Raw genomic sequence first — 22732 nt, 5'->3', positions numbered from 1 at the left:
TTCAAAAATCAATCAATGTAATCTACCATATTAAATCTAATGATGAAAAAACATATCGTATTCATGCATATGACAAACCTCAACACCAATTCATGACTAAAATAAGATTCTCGGGAAAAAAAATAAACAAAATCACAGAGAGGTAATATAAGCAAAATGGAAGAGTAGGAGTTTTGTATCATTTTCCCCACCAAAGAAAACTGATTTTAATAATCAACCACAGACAAGAATGACCTTGTGGAAGTTCAGGAGTCCAGTTGAAAAATTCCAGCACAATGTTGGAGAAAAAAAAAAAAAAATCTGAGACTGGATGCCCTGAAGAGGGTAAGAAGAACAATTTCACTTTACCTGCATTATCCCTCCCACAAAGGAGCCCATCTCAGTGCCAAGAGAGACCTCCTTGACCTGTGATTTCTCCATGGTGGAAAGTGAGAGCATCTGACCACCAGGCTTTCCCCAGCTTTGTGGGATGCTGCTGAAGAGGCCCACTTCTTTCTGACCTCATCCAGAATACTGAAGTGTACTACACAACTGGAGGGTAAGAAGGGGACAGAAGGAGAGCAGCCAGGACTCTCAAAAGACATTAAAGGATCCTAATAATCACTTTATGGACTCCATCAAGAAGCCTGTCCATGAGCCAATGGGGACACCTTACCTGCAAATCTTCTCAAATGGCCCACAGGCACCCCCAAAAAACTGCACACCTCCCCCAGCTACTCCTCAACTCCATGGCCAGCTCCTTGTGCAATGACAAATATACCCTTTGCAGATGGTTACTGAGCACATGCAGAAAGCCACCCAACTCTGGGACTGGGAGAAAGCACAGAAACTTGAGCATTCAGCACTGCTTTAGGTAAAGCAAACAAGAGACTGTTAGCAATTGGACTGATTTTGTGGGATTGAAAGAAAGCATACAATCTTAAGGATTCCATTCCAAAAAGGAACAAGAAGTGTGGAGCAGGTGCATCCAAAGGAAAGGTCTAAGATAACCTCAGAATACCCAGCATGGCTGACATAAGTTATTCCTCTACCAAAGACAGTAAGTAAAAATGGAGGAAGTGATTGCTTCCTCAAATGCAAAAAAACAATAGAAGATTTCAAGAACATGAAAAATAAAGGAACTGTGATACCACCAAAGGAATACAATTTTTTCTAGTAACCAAGCCCAAAGAAACAGATCTGTGATTTGCCCAATAAATGATTCAAAGTAGTTGTTTTTTAAAAGCTCAAGAAGTTATAAGAAAACCCAGAAAGACCATTAAACAAAATCATGAAAACAATACACAAACAAAATGAGAAGTTTCACACATACATAGAAATCATAAAAAGAAAACAGAAATTCTGGAGCTGAAGACTACAATGAATTAAATGAAAAATGTTAAATAGAGTACCAAAAGCAGACTTGATCAGCAGAAGAAAGAATCAGCAAGATTAAAGACAGGAACTTTGAAATTATCTAGCCAGAAGAGAACAAAGAAAAATGGATGAAAAAGAGTAGAGAAATTCTATGTGAATTATGGGATACCATCAAGGGACACAATCTATGTATTACGGCAGTTCCAGAAGGAGGAAGGAGGAAAAAAAAGGACAAAAATCTGATTTAAAGAAATAACAGCTGAAAAGTTCCCAAATCTGGGAAGAGATGTGAATATCCAAGTTCACGAAGCCAGGTCCCCAAAAACATTCATCAAAAAAAAGATTACTTCAAAGACAAATTATAATAAAACTGACTAAAATCAAAGACAAAGAGAATTTCAAAAGCAACAAGAGAAAAAAAGTTTGTAACTTACAAGGTAACCCCCATAAGGCTATCAGCAGAATTCAGCAGAAACCTTGCAGGCCAGGAGAGAGTGGGATGATACATTCAAAGTACTGAAAGAAAAAAATTGCCAACTAAGAATACTTCACCCGGCAAAGACGTCCTTCAAAAATAAAGAGATAAAAAGTTTCCAAGACAAACAAAAGCTGAGAGAGCTCATCACAACTAAACGTGCCTTATAAGAAATGCTGAAAGAAATTCTTCATGCTAAAATGAAAAGACACTAATTAGTAACATAAAAAACATATAATAAAAATATAAAACACACTTGTAAAGGTAAGTTTATATTTAAATTGTGACTTCTCCAAAACTGTAATATGGCAGCATGTTAATCAATTGATTCTAGTAAACAGTGAAGAACAAAAGTATTAAAAATAACTGTAGCTACAATAATTCCTTAAAGAACATACAATATAAGAAGATGTAAACTGCAACATCAAAAATGTAAAATGTGGGTAGGAGTGAAAGGGTATAATTTTTATATGGGATTGAAATCCAAATATTATCAGCATAAAACAGACTGTTAAAAAGTGTTATGTAAGCCTCACAGCAACCACAAAAAAAAAAAAAACCTTCAACAGATACTCAACAGGTAAAGAGAAGGAAATCAAACCATACCATTTTGGAAAATTATCAATTCACAAATGAACACAAGAGAAAAAGGAAAAGACAAAGGAACTAAAAAAGAACCAGAAAACAATTAACAAGATAATATTAGTAAGTCCTCACCTACTAATAATGAAATGTAAATAGGTTAAATTCTCCAACCAAAAGGCATACAGTTGCTGAATGAACTAAAAAATGTAACCCAACTGCATGCTGTCTACAAGAAACTCACTTCACTTTAAGGATAAACTTGGGCTCAAAGGAAAGAAACAATATACATTCCCTGCAAATGTAAAGCAAAAGAGAGCCGAGTTAGCTATACTTACATCATTACAAATTAGATTTCAAGTCACAAAAAAGAGTCAAGGAAGATGATTATATAATGACAAAGGGGTTAACTCATCATGAGAATAAAACAATTGGAAGTATATACACACCCAAAAAAACAGAACATCTAGGGCGCCGGGGTGGTTCAGTTGGTTAAGTGACTGCCTTCGGCTCAGGTCATGATCCCAGGGTCCTGGGATCGAGCCCCACATCAGGCTCCCTGCTCGGCGGAGAGCCTGCTTCTCCCTCTCCCTCTGCCTGCTGCTCTACCTACTTGTGCTCTTTCTCTCTCTCTGTGTCAAATAAATAAATAAAATCTAAAACAAAACAAAACAAAACAAACCCCAGAACATCTAAATATATTAAACAAATAACAACACATCTGAAGGGAGAAATAGACAACAATACAAAAAAGAAAAAAAGCAGCAAGGGATTTCAATACCCCCTTTCAACAATGGATATATCCAGAAAATTAATTAAAAAATTATTAGACTTAAATTATACTTTAGACAAAATGGAGCTGACAGACATATAGAGAATATTCCATCCAATAACCACATAATACACATTCTTTTCAAACACACACAGATTATTTTCAGGGTAGATAAAATGTGAGGCAACAAAACAAGTCTTAAACTCAAGGAAACTGATATCATACCAATTATCTTTTCTAACCAAAATGATATGAAGCTAGAAATCAATAACAGGAAGAAAGCTATAAAATTCACAAATATGTGGAAATTAAACAACACATTCCTGAACGACCAATTGGCCAAAGAAGAAATCAAAAGAGAAGTTAAAAAAAAATAATTCAAAACAAATGGAAATGGAAACACAACACACAAAACTTACAGGATGCAGAAAAAAACAGCTCTAAGATGGAAATTTATGGTGATAAATGCCTATAAGAAAAAAAAGCAAAAGAAGAACCTAACTTTATACCTGAAGGAACTGTAAAAATAATGAGGTAAGCCCAAAATTAGCAGAAGGAAGGATATATAAAGATTAAGGGAAATAAATGAAATAGATGCTAGAAAACAATAAAAAAGATCAATGAAATTAAGAATTAGCTATTTGAAAAGATAAGCAAAATTTAAAAACCTTTAGCCAGACTAATAAAATAAGAGAAAGAATCAAATAAATAAAATAAAAAATGAAAGAGGAGGCACTACAACTGATACCACAAAAATACAAAGGATCATAAGAGACTACTATGAAGAATTATATACCAACAAATTGGTTAACCTAAAAGAAATGGAAAGATTCCTAGAAACATATACCTGACAAGACAGAATCATAAGTAGTAAATCTGAACAAACTAATTATGACTAAGAAAATTAAATCAGAAACTTAAAACCTCTCAAAAACACATGGTTTCACTGATGGATTCTACCAATGACTTAAAGAAAAATCATTCTCAGGGTCTTCCAAAAAACTGAAGAAGAAGGAACACTTCCAAACTCATTTTACAAAGTCAGCATTACCTTGATTCCAAAGCCAGACAAGGAGACTACAAGAAAAGAAAAGAAAACAAGAGAAAAGAAAAAAAAGATAAAGAAAAAGGCCAGTATCCTGAGGAATACAGATGCAAAAAAGTTCTCAGTGAAATACTAGCAAACCAAATTCAATAGAACATTAAAAGAATCATACACTGTTATTAAGCGGGATTTATCTATCAAATGCACGGATAGTTCAACATAAAAAAATCAGTGTGATACACATATTAGCAGAATGAAGGATAAAATCATATGATCATCGCAATAAATGTAGAAAAAATATTTGACAAAATTCAACAACCTACAATAAAAACTCTCAACAAGTCAGGTATAGATAGAATGTAGTTAAACATAATAAAGGCCATCATACTCAGTGAAAGCTTTACCTCTAAGATCAGTAAGAAAATAAGGATGCCAACTCTCACCCCTTCTATTCAAATAGAAGTCCTAGCCAGAGCAACTAGGCAAGAAAAGAAATAAAGACATCCAAATTGGAAAGGAAGAAGTTAAAATTGTTTTGCATATGACATGATCTTATATACAGAAAACCACAGGGGTGCCTGGGTGGCTCAATCAGTTAAGCATCTGCCTTCAGCTCAGGTCATGATCCCAAGGCCCTGGGATCAAGTCCCACATCAGGTTCTCTGTTTGGCGGGAAGTCTGCTTCTACCTATCCCCCTGATCCTGCTCTTTCTCTCTCTCTCTCACTCTCTCTCGTGTGCATGCTCTCGCTCTAATAAATAAATAGAATCTTTAAAAAAAAAGAAAACCATAAAGCCTCCACCAAATGATTTTCAGAACTGATAAACCTCTTAAAGTTGCAAGATACAAAATCAATATACAAAAAATGGGTTTTCTTTTTTTTTTTTCACAGATAAAGATCTTTTATTGAGAAACAGGGAGGAAGGAATGCTACAGGGTTTGGATTACTTAATTGGGCTCATAGTCCAGAAAGGGAAATGCGTTAGGGTTAGAGAAGATTTTTAGGGGTTGTGGAAGTCATTAGGGAGAAACATTTCTTAAACTAACAACGAACTGTTAGATACAGAAATTAACAAAACAATCTTTTTACAATACCATCAAAAAGAAAAAAATACTTAGGATTAATTTAACCAAGTAGGTGAAAGATCTGTACACCAAAACCTGCAAGACACAGACAAAATAAATTGAAGACACAAATAAATGGAAAAATATTCCATGTTCATGGATTAGAAGAATTACTATCCTTAAAATGTCCATACTACACAAAACCATCTACAGATTCAATGCAGCACCTACCAAAATTCCCATGACACTTTTCACAAAAATAAAGGAAACAATCCTAAAATTCACTGGAACCACAAAAGACCCTGAAGAGCTAAAGCAATCTTGAGAAAGAAGAACAAAGCTGGAGGCATCACACTTCCTGACTTCAAACTATATTACAAAGCTATGGTAATCAACATAGTAAGGCACTGGCATAAAAACAGACACATAAATCTGTGGAACAGAATAGAGACCCCAGAAATAAACCCATAAATATATGGCCAATTAATTTATCACAAAGGTGCCAAGCACAGACAATGGGGAAATGATAGTTTCTTTAATAAATGGAATTAAGATAACTAGATATATACATGGAAAAGAATAAATATTTACCCTGACACCATACTCAAAAATCAACTGAAAACAGATTAAAGATTTAAATATAAGACCCAAAACCATAAAAATCCTAGAAGAAAACACAGGAAAATTCTACCTGACATTGGACTTGGCAATGATTTTTTGGATATAACATCAAAAGCATAAACAACAAAACCTAAAATAGATAATTAGGATTACATCAAACTAAAAAGCCACTATACAACAAAGGAAACTCAACAAAATGAAAAGGCAACATATGGAATTAAAGAAAAGTATCTGCAAAGCATATATCTGACATCTCCTATAACTCCTACAACTCAGAAGCAAAAAACCACCTCACTTAAAAATGGACAAAGGAACTGAATAAACATTCTCCAAAGACATACAAACGGCCAAAAGACAGATAAAAAGGTGTTCAACATCACTAATCATCAGGGAAATACAAACCAAAACAATGACATATCACCTCACATTTGTTAGAATGGCTATTATCAAAAAACAAAAAATAAGTTTTGGTGAAGATGTGGAAAAAGGAAACCCTATACACTATTGGTGGCATATAAACTGGTAAACCATTGTGTAAAACACTATTTAGGTTCCTCAAAAAATTAAAAATAGAACTACCATATGATCAAGGAATCCAACTCAGGATACACACACACACACACACACACACACACATATACACGTATACAAGATATAATCTTAACTATAAACTCAATCACGTCTCTAAGAGATAGCTGCACTCCCACATTCATTACAGCATTATTCACAATAGCCAAGACATGAAAACAACCTAAGTGTCTATCAATGTATGAACAGATAAAGATGATATGATACACACACATACACACACAATGGATTATTATTCAGCCAATGGAAAGAAGGAAATCCTGCCATTTGCAACATAGATAAAATGGGAGAACATTATGCTAAGTGAAATTAGCCAGACATAGAAAGACAAATACTCTATGATTTCACTTGTGTATGGAACCTATAAATCAATAAGTAAATGAACATCAAACTCACACAGAGAGTAGAATGGTTGCTACCAGGACCTGGGAGTGTGCGGGGGTTGTAAACATGGTGGTCAAAGGGTACAACCTTTCAGTTATAAGCTGAATAAGAAATTTACATAAGCTAATGAATAAGCTCTGAGGTTCTGATGTATTGCATATTGACTATTATTAATAAAACTGGGTTGTGTACTAGAAACTTGTTAGGAGAATACATCTTATGCATTTTTAACAGAAAAAAATGTGAGGTAACAGATGTTTGAATTAACCTGGATGTGGTAATAATTTCACAAAGTATACATATATCAAATTACCACATTGAACACATTAGACATATAAAACTTATTTGTCAACTATACCTCAATATGAAAAAGTTCAGTAAAATCAACACTAGGAACAGAAGAGAACTTCCTAATTTGATGAAAAGCACTTACAAAGAAGCATTATACTTAATGGTGAAACAATGAACACTTTCCCCTAAGATCAGGAGTAAAGCAAAGAAGTCCACTTTCACCACTCATATTCACCATAGTGCTGGAAGTTCTAGCCAGTGCAATAAGGCACTAATTTAAAAAAGGAAACAAAAGGCATACAGTTCAGAAATGAAGAAATAAAAATGACCCTAATTACAAATGACATGGTTATCAATGTAGAAAATCTCAAGGGCAGCTTAAAAAAAAAAAAAGACTACAACCAGTAAGAGAGTTCAACAAGGTCACAGGATACAAATAAACATACACAAATCAATTGTATTTCTATATACTAGCAATGAATCTATGCACACTGAAAATAAAAATACAATACCATATATAATCTCTCAAAAATAGTATATATTTAGGTGTAAATCTAACAAAAAAAGTACATAACTTGTATACGGAAAAGTCAAAAACACTGACAAATCAAAGATTTTTGTGCATAGAAACCTGAAGACTCACAGCATGTCAGTTTTCCCCAAACTGATACACGTTTATTAATATGATCATTATAAAATCCTAGCAAGATCTTTTACATATACTTAAGATTATTCTAAAATTTATATGGAAAAGAGGGAAACAAGAGTAGCTAAAAGAATTTTTAAATAGAATAAAGTATGAGGGCGTGTGCCTCGTGGCGCAATCAGTTAAGTGTCTCACTCTTGGTTTCAGTTCAGATTGTGATTTCAGGGTCATGGGATCAATCCCCATGTCAGGCTCAGAAATCAGCATGGAGTCAGCTTAAGATTCTCTCTCTCTCCCTCTGCCTCTCCAGCTGTGCTCTCTCTCTCTCTCTCGAAAAGAAATAAATCCTTTTTAAAAAGAGTAAAGTGAGGAAAAAATCAATCTGATTTTTTTCAAAGAAATTAAAATTTTAATTAAAAGACTCTTGATAAAGAGATCACCAAGCACAGATGACTTCATTGAAAAATTCTTCCAAAGAGTTATTGAGCCATTAACACCAATTTTATACAATCTTTTTTTCTCATCAAAAGTGCCCTCTTTAATTTTTTTAAATTAACATATAATGTATTATTTGTTTCAGGGGTACAGGTTACAAGTCTGAGATTCATCAGTTTTACACAACTCACAGCACTCACCATAGCACATACCCTCCCCAATGTCCATCACCCAGCCACCCCATCCCTCCAACCCCCCTCGGCTCCAGCAACCCTCAGTTTGTTTCCTGAGATTAAGGGTCTCCTATACTTTGACTCCCTCTCTGGTTTCGTCTTGTTTCATTTTTCCCCACTTCTCCTATGATCTTGTCTTGTTTCTCAAATTTTTCATATCCGTGCGATCATATGAAACTGTCTTTCTCTGATTGACTTATTTCACTTAGCATAATACCCTCTAGTTCCATCCACATCACTGCCAATGGCAAGATTTCGTTTTTTTAATGGCTGTATAGTATTCCAGTGTGTGTGTGTGTGTGTGTGTGTGTGTGTGTGTGTGTGTGTGTGTGTGTGTGTGTGTGTACACCACATCTTCTTTATCCATTCATCTGTTGATGGACATCTTGGCTCTTTCCATCGTTTGGCTATTGTGGACACTGCTGCTATAAACACCAGGGAGCAACTCCCCTTCTCCCTCCAATCACTACATTTGTATCTTTGGGGTAAATACCTAGTAATGCAATTGCTGGGTTGTAAGGTAGCTCTATTTTCAACTTTTTGAGGAACCTACACACTGTGTTCCAGAGTGGCTGTAGCAGTTTTCATTCCCACCAACAGGATAAGAGGATTCCCCTTTCTCACATCCTCGCCAGTATCTGTTGTTTCCTGACTTGTTCGTTTTACCCATTCTGACTGGAGTAAGGTGGTATCTCATTGAGGTTTTGATTTGTATTTCCCTGATGCTGAGTGATGTTGAGTACTTTCCCATGTGCCTGTTGGCCATTTGGATGTCTTCTTTGCAGAAATATGTGTTCATGTCTTCTACCCATTTCTTGATTGGATTAGTTGTTCTCTGGGTGTTGAGTTTGATAAGTTCTTTATAAATTTTGGATACTAGCCCTTTATCTGATGTCATTTGCAAATATCTTCTCCCATTCTCTCGGCTGTCTTTGATTTTGTTGACCGTTTCCTTTGCTGTGCAAGAGCTTTTTATCTTGATGACGTCCCAATAGTTCATTTTTACCCTTCCTTCCCTTGCCTTTGGCAGTGTTTCTAGGAAGAACATGCTGCGGCTGAGATCAAAGAGGTTGCTTACTGTGTTCTCCTCTAGGATTTTGATGGATTCCTTTCTCACATTTAGGTCTTTCATCCATTTTGAGTCTATTTTTGTGTGTGGTGTAAGGAAATGGTCCAGTTTCATTCTTCTGCATGTGGCTGTCCAATTTTCCCAACACCATCTGTTGAAGAGACTGTCTTTTTTCCACTGGACATTCTTCCCTGCTAGGTTGAAGATTAGCTGACCATAGAGTTGACGGTCCATTTCTGGGCTCTCTATTCTGTTCCACTGATCTATGTGTCTGTTTTTGTGCCACTACCATACTGTCTTGATGATGACAGCTTTGTAATTCAGCTAGAAGTCCAGAATTGTGATGCCACCGGCTTTGCTTTTCTTTTTCAACATTCCCCTGGCTATTCAGAATCTTTTCTGGTTCCATACAAATTTTAGGATTATTTGTTCCATTAATTTGAAAAATGTTGAAGGTATTTTGATAGGGGTTGCTTTAAAAGTGTAGATTGGTCTAGGGAGCATAGACATTTTCACAAAATTTTTTCTTCCAACCCATGACCATGGAACATTTTTCCATTTCTTTGTGTCTTCCACAATTTCTTTCATGAGTATTCTATAGTTTTCTGAATACAGATTCTTTGCCTCTTTGGTTAGATTTATTCCTAGGTAGCTTATGGTTTTGGGTGCAATTGTAAAAGGGATTGAATCCTTAATTTTTCTTTCTTCTGTCTCGTTTTGGTGTATAGGAATGCAACTAATTTCTGTGCATTGATTTTATATCCTGCCACTTTACTGAATTCCTGTATGAGTTCTAGCAGTTTGGGGGTGGAGTCTTTGGGTTTTCCACATAAAGTGTCATATCATCTGCATACAGTGAGAGTATGACTTCTTCTTTGCCGATGTGGATGCCTTTTATTACTTTTTGATGTCTGATTGCTGAGGCTAGGACTTCTAGTACTACATTGAATACCAGTGGTGATAATGGACATCCCTGCCGCGTTCCTGACCTTAGGGGGAAAGCTCTCAGTTTTTCCCCATTGAGAATGATATTCGCTGTAGGTTTTTCATAGATGGCTTTTATGATATTGAGGTATGTACCCTCTATCCTACACTCAGAGTTTTGATCAAGAAAGGATGCTGTACTTTGTCAAATGCTTTTTCTGCATCTATTGAGAGGATCCTATGGTTCCTGTTCTTTCTTTTATTAATGTATTGTATCACACTGATTGATTTGTGGATTTTGAACCAACCCTGCAGCCCAGGGATAAATCCCACTTGATCGTGGTGAATAATCCTTTTAATGTACTGTTGGATCTTATTGGCAGTATTTTGGTGAGAATTTTTGTATCCATGTCCATCAGGGGTATTGGTCTTTAATTCTCCTTTTTAGTGGGGTCTTTGGTTGTTGTGATCAAGGTAATGCCGGCCTCATAAAATGAGTTTGGAAGTTTTCCTTCCATTTCTGTTTTTTGAAACAGTTTTGGAATAACAGGTATTAATTCTTCTTTAAATGTTTGGTAGAATTCCCCTGGGAAGCCGTCTGGCCCTGGGCTTTTGTTTGTTGGGAGATTTTTGATGACTGCTTCAATTTCCTTAGTGGTTATAGGTCTGTTCAGGTTTTCTATTTCTTCCTGGTTCAGTTTTGGTAGTTGATACATCTCTAGGAATGCACCCATTTCTTCCAGGTTATCTAATTTGCTGGCATAGAGTTGCTCATAATATGTTCCTATAACTGTTGGTATTTCTTTGGTGTTGGTTGTGATCTCTCCTCTTTCATTCATGATTTTGTTGATCTGGGTCATTTCTCTTTTCTTTTTGATAAGTATGGCCAGCGGTTTATCAATCTTGTTAATTCTTTCAAAGAACCAGCTCCTAGTTTCATTGATGTGTTCTACTGTTCTTTTGGTTTCTATTTCATTGATTTCTGCTCTGATCTTTATTATTTCTCTTCTCCTGCTGGGTTTAGGCTTTATTTGCTGTTCCTTCTCCAGCTCCTTTAGGTGTGGGGTTAGGTTTTGTATTTGAGACCTTTCTTGTTTCTTGAGAAATGCTTGTATTGCTATATACTTCCCTCTTAGGTCTGCCTTTGCTGCATCCCAAAGATTTTGAACAGTTGTGTTTTCATTTTCATCTCTTTCCATGAATTTTTTTAATTCTTCTTTAATTTCCTGGTTGACCCATTCATTTTTTAGTAGGAAACTCTTTAGCTCCATGTATTTGAGTTCTTTCCAACCTTCCTCTTATGATTGAGTTCTAGGTTCAAAGCATTGTGGTCCGAAAATATGCAGGGAATGATCCCAATCCTTTGGTACCGGCTGAGACCTGATTTGGCCTAGGGTGTGATCTATTCTGGAGAATGTTCCATGGACACTAGAGAAGAATGTGTATTCCGTTGCTTTGGGATGGAATGTTCTGAATATATCTGTGAAGTCCACTTGGTCCAGTGTGTCATTTAAAGCCTTTATTTCCTTGTTGATCTTCTGCTTAGATGATCTGTCCATTGCAGTGAGGGGGGTGTTAAAGTCCCCCACTATTACTGTATTGTCTATATGTTTCTTTGATTTTGTTATTAATTGGCTTGTATAATTGACTGCTCCCATGTTAGGGGCAAAGATATTTACAAATGTTAGATCTTCTTGTTGGATAGACCCTTTAAATAGGATGTAGTGTCCTTCCTCATCTCTTATTATAGTCTTTGGTTTATAACCTAATTTGTCTTATATAAGGGTTGCCACCCCAGCTTTCTTTTGATGTCCATTGGCATGGTAAATGGTTTTCCACTCCCTTACTTTCAATCTGGAGGTGTCTTTGGGTCTTAAAATGAGTCACTTGCAGACAGCATGTCGATGGGTCTTGTTTTTTTGTCCAATCTGATACCCTGTGTCTTTTGATTGGGGCATTTAGCCCATTCAAATTTAGGGTAACTATTGAAAGATATGAATTTACAGCCACTGTATTTCCTGTAAGTTGACTGTTACTGTATATTGTCTCTGTTCCTTTCTGGTCTGTTACTTTTAGGCTTTGTCTTTGTTAGAGGACCCCTTTCAATATTTCTTGGAGGGCTGGGTTGGTGTTCGCAAATTCTTTTAGTTTTTCTTTGTCCTGGAAGCTTTTTCTCTCTCCTATTTTCAATGACAGCCTAGCTGGATATAGTATCCTTGGCTGCATATTTTTTGTCCTCTAGTGCTCTGAATATATCATGCCAGTCCTTTCTGGCCTGCCGGGTCTCCGTGGACAGGTCTGCTGCCAATCTAATGTTTCTACTGTTGTAGGTTACAGACCTCTTGTCCCAAGCTGCTTTCAGGATTTTCTCTGTCTCTGAGACTTGTAAATTTTACTATTAGATGTCAGGCTGTTGACCTATTTTTATTGATTTTGAGGGGGGTTCTCTGTGCCTCCTGGATTTTGATGCCTGTTTCCTTCCCAAAATTGGGGAAGTTCTCTGCTATAATTTGCTCCATATACCTTCTGTCCCCCTCTCTCTTTCTTCTTCTCCTGGGATCCCAACTATTCTAATGTTTCGCTTTATGGTATCACTTATCTCTCAAATTCTGCCCTCATGATCCAGTAGTTATCTCTTTTTCTCAGCTTCTTTTTTCTCCATCATTTGGTCTTCTGTATCACTAATTCTCTCTTCTGCCTCATTTATCCTAGCAGTTAGAGCCTCCATTTTTTATTGCACCTCATTAATAGCCTTTTTGATTTCAACTTGGCTAGATTTCAGTTCTTTTATTTCTCCAGAAAGGGATTCTCTAGTGTCTTCTATGCTTTTTTCAAGCCCAGCTAGTATCTTTATAATCATCATTCTGAACTCTAGTTCTGACATCTTACTAATGTCTGTATTGATTAGGTCCCTGGCAGTCGGTGCTGCCTCATGTTCTTTTTTTTAGGTGAGTCTTTCCATCTTGTCATTTTGTCCAGAGGAGAATAGATGAATGAGACAACAAAATGCTAACAGGGTAACGACCCCAAAAAACATACACTAAGCAAATCAGAAGAGACCCGAAACTGGGGGGAAAAGAAAGGGAAATTAAAAAAAAAAAAAGAATATGATCAGGCTGGTGAAGAGAACAGAGCCACACACTAGATTTTGGGTGTATTTTGGTCTGTTAGAAGAAACTGCCTCCCAAAATTTTAAAGAAAGACTTATATATATACAAAAATCAGGACAAATACAATAAAGGGATGGAATATGACTGTAAAGATGAAAATTTTAAAAGATTTTAAAAAGGGAATTGATAAACGTTGGTTGAAGAAAAAAAGAAGAAAATTTTAAAAGAAGAAAAGGAGAGAATGTGATCAGGCGGGAGACTAGAACAAAGCCATACACTAGAGATTTAGAGTATATTTTAGTCTGTTAGAAGAAACTGTATCCCAAAATTTTAAATAGAGAAAAACATATATGTATACAAAAAACAAGGTTAACTACAATGAAGTCAGAGAATGTGACTCTAAAAATGAAAATTAAAAAAGATTTTTAAAAAAGGGATTGATAAGGGTGCCTGGGTGGCTCAGATGGTTAAGTATCTTCCTTCGGCTCAGGTCATGATCCCAGGGTCCTGGGATCGAGTCCCGCATCGGGCTCCCTGCTCCTTGAGAGCCTGCTTCTCCCTCTGCCTCTCTCTCTCTCTCTGTCTCTCATGAATAAATAAATAAAATCTTTAAAAAAAAAAAGGAATTGATAAGATGTTGGTTGAAAACAGGAAAAAAAAATTCAAAAGAAAACAGAAAAAGAAAATTTAAAAAATTAACTTTGAAAGACTAAAGAATCATGGGGGAAAAAGCCTTGAATTCTATGTACTGTATTCCCCTAGTGCTGGAGTTCTGCAGTTCTCATTGATTGATAGGTAAACTTGGTCTTGGCTGGATGTTCTTGCTGATCTTCTGGGGGAGGGGCCTGTTTGAGTGATTTGCAAATGTCTTTGCCCTGGGTGGAACTGCACCGCCCTTGCAGGGGCCAGGATAAGTAATCTGCTCAGATTTGTTCTCAGTAACTTTTGTTCCCTTAAAGCTTTCCATATAGCTTTGGAGTATTTAAATGAAAATGACGGCCTCCCAATCTCTGGCCCTGGAGGAGCCAAGAACTCAGGGCCCCACTCCTCAGTGAGCCCCCAGAGAAAAGCAGTCAATTACTCCTGTCCCCCTGGTCTCCGGCCACATTCCATGCTCACCTGGGCTGTGACCAAGCATTTCTATCTCTAGCACATGACCCCGTCTGGAGCCTCCAAACCCAGCAGAATTCCTGCGGTGGGCTTCCGTGCCTCTCCTCCCCAGGGAGGAAGGGGAGTCTCCCTGGATATGCCACTTGTTGGGTCTCTGCTCAAAGAAGAGTAGTGGCCCAACTGTGTCGTGGATCACAATTTATGGCAACAACGAGCTGACAGCCCACTCGTTTGCTCCATCTTTGCAGCCTGCTTCCGTGCTCTGATACCTGGGAGCTCTGCCACACTCAGGCACCCCTTGGTCTTTCTGTGACCCCAAGGGTCCTGAGACCACACTGTCCCAGCAAGGGTTCCACCCCCTGCTTAGACACTGGAGCGACGTCCCTCAGCGGAGCAGGCTTCCATAAGTTCGAATTTTGTGCTCTGTTGCTCTATCACTTGCTGGTAGCCAGGTGACAGAGGCTCCCTCCTCCCGCAGTCTATCTTCCCAAATATCACCTCGGATTCACTTTTCCGCATGTCCTACCTTCCAGAAAGTGGTTGCTTTTCTGTTCATAGAGTTGCTGCTATTCTTTTCTTCAATCTCCTGTTGAGTTTGTAGGTGTTCAGAATGGTTTGATACCTATCTAGCTGAATTCTTGGGACCAGATGAAATTTAGTTCTCCTACTCCTCTGCCATCTTGCTCCTTCCACCAATCTATCTCATTTTAAGACTTGTTATATAACTACAGAAATCAAGACTGAGCAGTACTGGCAGAGGGACAGAAAAACAGATCAATGGAAGAGAACAGAAATCAGAATTAGACCTCACAAACATACCTAAATATTTTACAATAGCAATTTCATAGGGGAAAAATAACCTTTTCAACAAATGAATCTGGAGCAATTGGACATCCAAAAGCAAAACAATAACCCTGATACCAAAATCAGTCACAGATAGATAAGTCAACCTATCAAACCTGCTCTAAAAATTAACTTCAGATAGATCACATAAAACTTCATAACTTTATAAAAAATATAAAAGGAAATCTTCTACACAGGAGACTAGGGGTAAACGAAGAACTCTTAAAGTTTACATTATACCAAATGCACAATCCATGAAAGAAAACACTGATAAGTCAGACTTCGCCCAAAATTTAAAACGTTCTCTATGAAAGACTCTGTCAAGAGCATAAAAGGAAAAGCTACAGATGGAGGGAAAATTTTTCAAACTACACATCTGATATAAAACTAGTATCCAGAATAAAGAACTTCAAAACACAACAGTTAAAAACAGAAAGTCCAGTTAGAAAATGGGTAAAAGGCGTGAAGAGTAGATATAGATGGCAAATAACCATGTGAAAAGATAGGTGGTTCAACATCATTAGCCGTTAGGGAAATGCAAATTAACTACAATAAAAAAAAAAACTACAGTGAGATACCACTACACCTATCAGAATGACTAAAATAGAAAATAGTGACAAAATCAAATGCTGGCAAGAACGCAAAGAACCTAGATTTCTCATACACTGCAGGTGAAAATGTAAAATGGCACCACCTGTCTAGAAAATGGTTTGGCAGTTTTTTAAAAAACTAAATCTGCAACTACCATGTAAGCCACCAAGTGCATGCCTGGGTATTTAACCCAGAAAAATATGAACTTTTGTTCACAAAACTATAAAAACCTATACATATGTTTATAACAGCTCTCTTTTAATAGTAAAAAACTGGAAACAACTCTGATAACCTTCAAAATGTGAAATGTTAAATAGTGGTACATCCATACCATTAAATATAACTCAAAATTAAAAAGGAATAACTATTAATATATACAAAAACATAGGTAAATCTCTACAGAGTTACACTGAGGGAAAATTTCCAATTCTAAAATGCTGCATACTGTATGGTTCCACCTACATACATTTTTAAATGAAAAAATTATAAAAAACAGAGAACTGATTACTGGTTGCCAGAGATTACCAGGTAGAGGTAGAGGGACATGGGTATGGCTATAAAAGGGCAACATGAGAGATCCTTGTGGTGATGGAAATGTTCTGCCTCTTGATTACATTAATGTCACTATTCTGGTTTTGATACTGTACTACAGTTTTACAAAATATTATCAATGGAGGACTTTAAGGTATCTAACTGCATATAACTCCTTAATTATCTCAAAAATATAAAGTATAACAAAGAAAACCATGATCTGTCATCTGTCAAAAACAACTAAAAAAACTTAACAAAATATGTGAAGCAACTATTTTCAGACACTGGACAATCAGCAGCACAGGAATGTGTGATCACTAGGAGAAGGGAAACAAATGAAGTGAGTCATAATTTTCCAACACTTTTTGTCTAGAGGCCTTTATAGATCAGAAAGGGACAGCAAAGAGCAAAACACTGTCAAACATTAGTAAAAGAAGTGTGGGAGGGCTGGATTTTGTGCAACATAACAGAAGGGAATCATGAAGACCAAGAATTAAAGGATTCCTCATAGAGATCTCCTTGAGCTTTGCCTGAAAACTAAGCTGTAATTGCACAGAGTAAGACTCTACAAGGCCAGGGAAAGAGCAACTAACGGGCAACGGGCAGCTTTAAGGTAAACAATTCCTGGAGCAAACATAAAATTTGTACACATTTAAATTCTAATCCAACAGAGTGGAAACAACTCAGTGAACACATGTGTCTTTCAATAAAGACTCAGTAAGATGGCATGTTAAGGGTAAGGTCAAAGAATCCTAGAGTAAAGGTTACTCTAAACATACTCTAACAAACCTTAAGGTTCAAGATGAATTACAAGTAAATTAATTGTCTGCAAAAATGAATTAAACTTTTAGGGGCACCTGGCTGGTTCAGCCGGTAGAACATGTAACTCCTGATCTCAGGGTCACAAGTTTGAGCCCCACATTGGGTGCAGGGCTTACTTAAAAAAAAAAAAACAAAAAAAACAAAAAACCACGAATTAAGCTTTCTTTAAAGGAAGATGACAAAATTCAAATCAAGAAATTCAACAATAGGAGCGCCTGGGTGGCTCAGTCGTTAAGCGTCTGCCTTCGGCTCAGGTCATGATTCCAGGTCCTGGGATCGAGCCCCGCATCGGGCTCCCTGCTTGGTGGGAAGCCTCCTTCTCCCTCTCCCACTCCCTCTGCTTGTATTCCCTCTCTCGCTGTGTCTCTGTCAAATAAATAAATAAAATCTTTTAAAAAAATTCAACAATATAACTTCAAAATTCTAGAAAACAAAACAAAACAAAACTATTGGGTATGAGAAAATATAAGCCATCAATAAAAACAGAACAAAAATGATACACAATGGGAACTCACAGAAAAGAAGTTTAAAACAGCTATTTAAATCTGCTCAAAAATTTAAAAGAAAACATGAACATAATGAAAATGCAATAAATATATAAAATGGAACAAAATGGAAATAAAAGAACTGAAAAACACATCTAAATGAAAATGCTCATTCAAGGTGTTTAATGGCAGATTAAATACTTGTAAAAAAAAGAGTAGCACACTTGAAGACCTAGTATTAAAACTATCCAAATAAAAGAAGAGAGCTGAGGGAGGAGTAGGAGCCCTGGATTTCGTCTGGTCTCAGGAATTCAGCTGAATAGGGATCAAACTATTGTGAACACCTACGAACTCAACAGAAGATCGAAGAAGAGAGTAGCAACAACTCTGAACAGAGAAGCGACCACTTACCAGAAGGTAGGACGTGCGGAGAAGTAAATCCAAGGCGATATTCGAGAGGATAGACGGCGGGGGAGGGGGCCTCCGTTGGCCGCTTCTGGCAAATGATAGAGCCGCGGAGCACAAAATCGGAACTTTTAGAAGTCGGTTCCACTGAGGGACGTCACTCCAGTGGCTAAGCGGGAGGTGGAAACCTCCCGGAACAGTGTGGACTCAGGACCCTCGGGGTCACAGAAAGACCGGGGGTGCCTGAGTGCAGCAGAGCTCCCAGGTATTGGAGCAGGGAAGCCGGCTGCAGAGACGGAGCCGAGGCGCAGGCTCACAGCTCAGGGTTGCCATAAACTGTGATCCGTGGCCCAGTCGGGCCACTGCTCCTCCAGCAGGGACCCAACAAGCAACAGAGCCGAGGAGACTCCCTTCCCTCCCCCCAGGAGGAGCCACGCGGGAGTGCACCGCAGGGATCTGCTGGGCTTGGAGACTCCACACAGGGTCGGGTGCCAGAGATAGAAACGCTCGGTCACAGGCCGGAGGAGCGCGGAGTGCGGCCGGAGACCGGGGAGACAGGAGTGATTGACTGCTTTTCTCTGGGGGCGCACTGAGGAGCAGGGCCCCAAGTTCTCAGCTCCTCCAGGCAGAGAGTGGGAGGCCACCATTTTGACCCTGGTCCTCCAAAGCTGTGCCGAGAGCTTACAGGGAACAAAAGGTCCTGAGAGCAAACCCGACCAGCTTGCTTAGCCCGGACCAACAAGGGCGGGGCAATTCTGCCTCCGGCCAAAGACGTTTGGGAACCACGGTAACAGGCCCCTCCCCAAGAAGATCAGCACGAACAGCCAGCAACCCAAGAACAAGCTTACCGATCAAGGAGAACGGGAGAACTCCAGCGCTAGGGGAACACTGCACATAGAATTCATGGCTTTTTTTTACCATGATTCATTAGTTTTTCAAAGTTAATTTTTTTAACTGTTTTTGTTTTTTGTTTTTTTGAATTTTTCCTTTTCCCTTTTTCAACCATCTTATCGATCCCTTTTTTAAAAAAAACATTTTTTATTTTTCATTTTTAGAGTCATATTTTATCCCTTCATAGTAGTTACCCTTATTTTTGGCATATATATATAAGTTCCTCTCTGTTAAAAATTTTGATATACACTTTATTCTAACAGATCAAAAAATATCCTAAATCACTAGTGTATGGCTTTGTTCTAGTATCCTGCCTGATCAGTCTCTCCCATTTTTTTTCTTTTTTTTTTTAAATCTTCTTTCTTCTTTCAAACAACTTCTTATCAATTCCGTTTATAAAACCTTTTATAAATTTCATCTTTACAGTCATCTTCCATCCCTTCATTTATCAACCCTTATTTTGTACATATGTAAGTCTTTCTTCCTTTAAAATTTTAGGAGGCACTTTCTTCAAACGTATCAAAATACACCCAAAATCTAGTGTGTGGCACTGATCTATGCACTAGCCTGATCATATTTGATCATATTCTGGGTTTTTTTGTTTTGTTCTGTTTTTGTTTGTTTTTATCTTTTTCTTTTTCTTTTTTTTCTCTTTCTTTTTTCTTTCTTTCCCTTTCTTTTCCCCTGGTTTCAGGTCTTTTCTGATTTGTATAGAGTATATTTGCTGGGGACGTTGTTAATCTGTTAGCATTTTGTTCTCTCATTTATCTGTTCTCCTCTGGACAACATGACAAGACAAAAAAAATCACCTCAGGAAAAAGAACAAGAGGTAGTACCGTCTGCCAGGGACCTACTCAATACGGACATTAGTACAATGTTGGACCTAGAGTTCAGAATCATAACTTTAAAGATACTAGCTGGGCTTGAAAAAAGCATGGAAGTTATTAGAGAAACCCTTTCTGGAGAAATAAAAGAACTAAAATCTAACCAAGTCGAAATCAAAAAGGCTATTGATGAGGTGCAATCAAAAATGGGGGCACTAACTGCTAGGATAAATGAGGCGGAAGAGAGAATCAGCGATATAGAAGACCAAATGATGGAAAATAAAGAGGCTGAGAAAAAGAGAGATAAACAACTACAGGATCACGAGGGCAGAATTCGAGAGAGAAGCGATACGATAACACGGAACAACATTAGAATAATTGGGATCCCAGAAGAAGAAGAAAGAGAGAGAGGGGCAGAAGGCATATTGGAGCAAATTATAGCAGAGAACTTCCCTAATGTGGGGAAGGAAACAGGCATCAAAATCCAGGAGGCACAGAGAACCCCTCTCAAAATCAATAAAAATAGGTCAACACACCGACATCTATTAGTAAAACTTACGAGTCTCAGGGACAAAGAGAAAATCCTGAAAGCAGCTCGGGAGAAGAGATATGTAACCTACAATGGTAGAAACATTACACTGGCAACAGACCTATCCACAGAGACCTGGCAGGCCAGAAAGGACTGGCATGATATCTTTACACCACTAAATGAGAAAAACATGCAGCCAAGAATACTATATCCAGCTAGGCTGTCATTGAAAATAGAAGGAGAGATAAAAAGCTTCCAGGACAAACAAAAACTAAAGGAATTTGCAAAAACGAAACCAGACCTCCAAGAAATATTGAAAGGGGTCCTCTAAGCAAAGAGACAGCCTAAAAGCAGCATAGATCAGAAAGAAACACAGACAATACACACTAACAGTCACCTTACAGGCAATACAATGGCACTAAATTCATATCTTTCAAAAGTTACCCTGAATGTAAATGGGCTCAGTGCCCCAATCAAAACACACAGGCTATCAGACTGGATTGAAAAACAAGACCCATCCATATGTTGTCTGCAAGAGACTCATTTTAGACCCAAAGACACCCCCAGATTGAAAGTGAGGGGGTGGAAAACCATTTACCATGCTAATGGACACCAAAAGAAAGCTGGGGTGGCAATTCTTATATCAGACAAATTACATTTTAAAACAAAGACTGTAATAAGAGATGAAGAAGGACACTATATCTTACTTAAAGGGTCTATCCAACAAGAAGATCTAACATTTGTAAATATCTATGACCCTAACATGGGAGGAGCCACTTTTATAAGGCAATTAATAACAAAAGCAAAGAAACACATTGACAACAATACAATAATAGTGGGGGACTTTAACAGCCCCCTGACTGAAATGGACAGATCATCTAAGCAGAAGATCAACAAGGAAATAAAAACTTTAAATGACACCCTGGACCAAATGGCCTTCACAGAGATATTCAGAACATTCCATCCCAAAGCAACGGAATACACATTCTTCTCTAGTGCCCATGGAACATTCTCCAGAATACATCACATCCTAGGTCACAAATCAGGTCTCAACCCATACCAAAAGACTGGGATTATTCCTTGCATATTTTCAGACCACAATGCTTTGAAACTAGAACTCAATCACAAGAGGAAAGTCGGAAAGCACTCAAATACATGGAGGCTAAAGAGCATCCTACTGAAGAATGAATGGGTCAACCAGGAAATTAAAGAAGAATTTAAAAAATTCATGGAATCCAATGAAAATGAAAACACAACTGTTCAAAATCTTTGGGATGCAGCAAAGGCATCCTAAGAGGAAAGTATATAGCAATACAAGCCTTTCTCAAGAAACAAGAAAGGTCTCAAATACACAACCTAACACCACACCTAAAGGAGCTAGAGAAAGAACAGCAAATAAAGCCTAAACCCAGCAGGAGAAGAGAAATAATAAAGATCAGAGCAGAAATCAATGAAATAGAAACCAAAAGAACAGTAGAACACATCAACGAAACTCGGAGCTGGTTCTTTGAAAGAATTAACAAGATTGATAAACCGCTGGCCATACTTATCAAAAAGAAAAGAGAAATGACCCAAATCAACAAAATCATGAATGAAAGAGGAGAGATCACAACCAACACCAAAGAAATACCAACAGTTATAGGAACATATTATGAGCAACTCTATGCCAGCAAATTAGATAACCTGGAAGAAATGGGTGCATTCCTAGAGATGTATCAACTACCAAAACTGAACCAGGAAGAAATAGAAAACCTGAACAGACCTATAACCACTAAGGAAATTGAAGCAGTCATCAAAAATCTCCCAACAAACAAAAGCCCAGGGCCAGACGGCTTCCCAGGGGAATTCTACCAAACATTTAAAGAAGAATTAATACTTATTCTCCTGAAACTGTTCCAAAAAATAGCAATGGAAGGAAAACTTCCAAACTCATTTTATGAGGCCACCATTACCTTGATCCCAAAACCAGACAAAGACCCCATCATAAAGGAGAATGACAGACCAATATCCTTGATGAACATGGATGCAAAAATTCTCACCAAAATACTAGCGAATAGGATCCAACAGCACATTAAAAGGATTATTCACCATGATCAAGTGGGATT

At 37.6% G+C, this 22732-nt stretch overlaps 1 protein-coding gene across 7 annotated transcripts in view; it reads right to left on the bottom strand.

Moving 5' to 3' along the window:
* The window catches only part of DOCK3 (dedicator of cytokinesis 3), a 509358-nt gene that overhangs the window by 330290 nt on the left and 156336 nt on the right, over nt 1–22732 (bottom strand). Inside the window, exon 1 of one of the 7 annotated variants that reach the window (XM_027585594.2) lies at nt 1791–1814. The exons of the other annotated variants lie outside the window; for them this stretch is intronic. The gene's annotated coding sequence lies outside the window, so the exon portion shown is untranslated. Of the gene's footprint in view, nt 1–1790; nt 1815–22732 lie in introns of those variants that run through there. 7 annotated transcript variants of the gene reach the window in all.

This window comes from Zalophus californianus, chromosome 1 (assembly GCF_009762305.2).
Source record: "Zalophus californianus isolate mZalCal1 chromosome 1, mZalCal1.pri.v2, whole genome shotgun sequence".
Lineage (NCBI taxonomy): Eukaryota > Metazoa > Chordata > Mammalia > Carnivora > Otariidae > Zalophus > Zalophus californianus.
The sequence above is the reverse complement of the archived record's forward strand: the minus strand, read 5'-3'. Positions and strand labels throughout refer to the sequence as shown.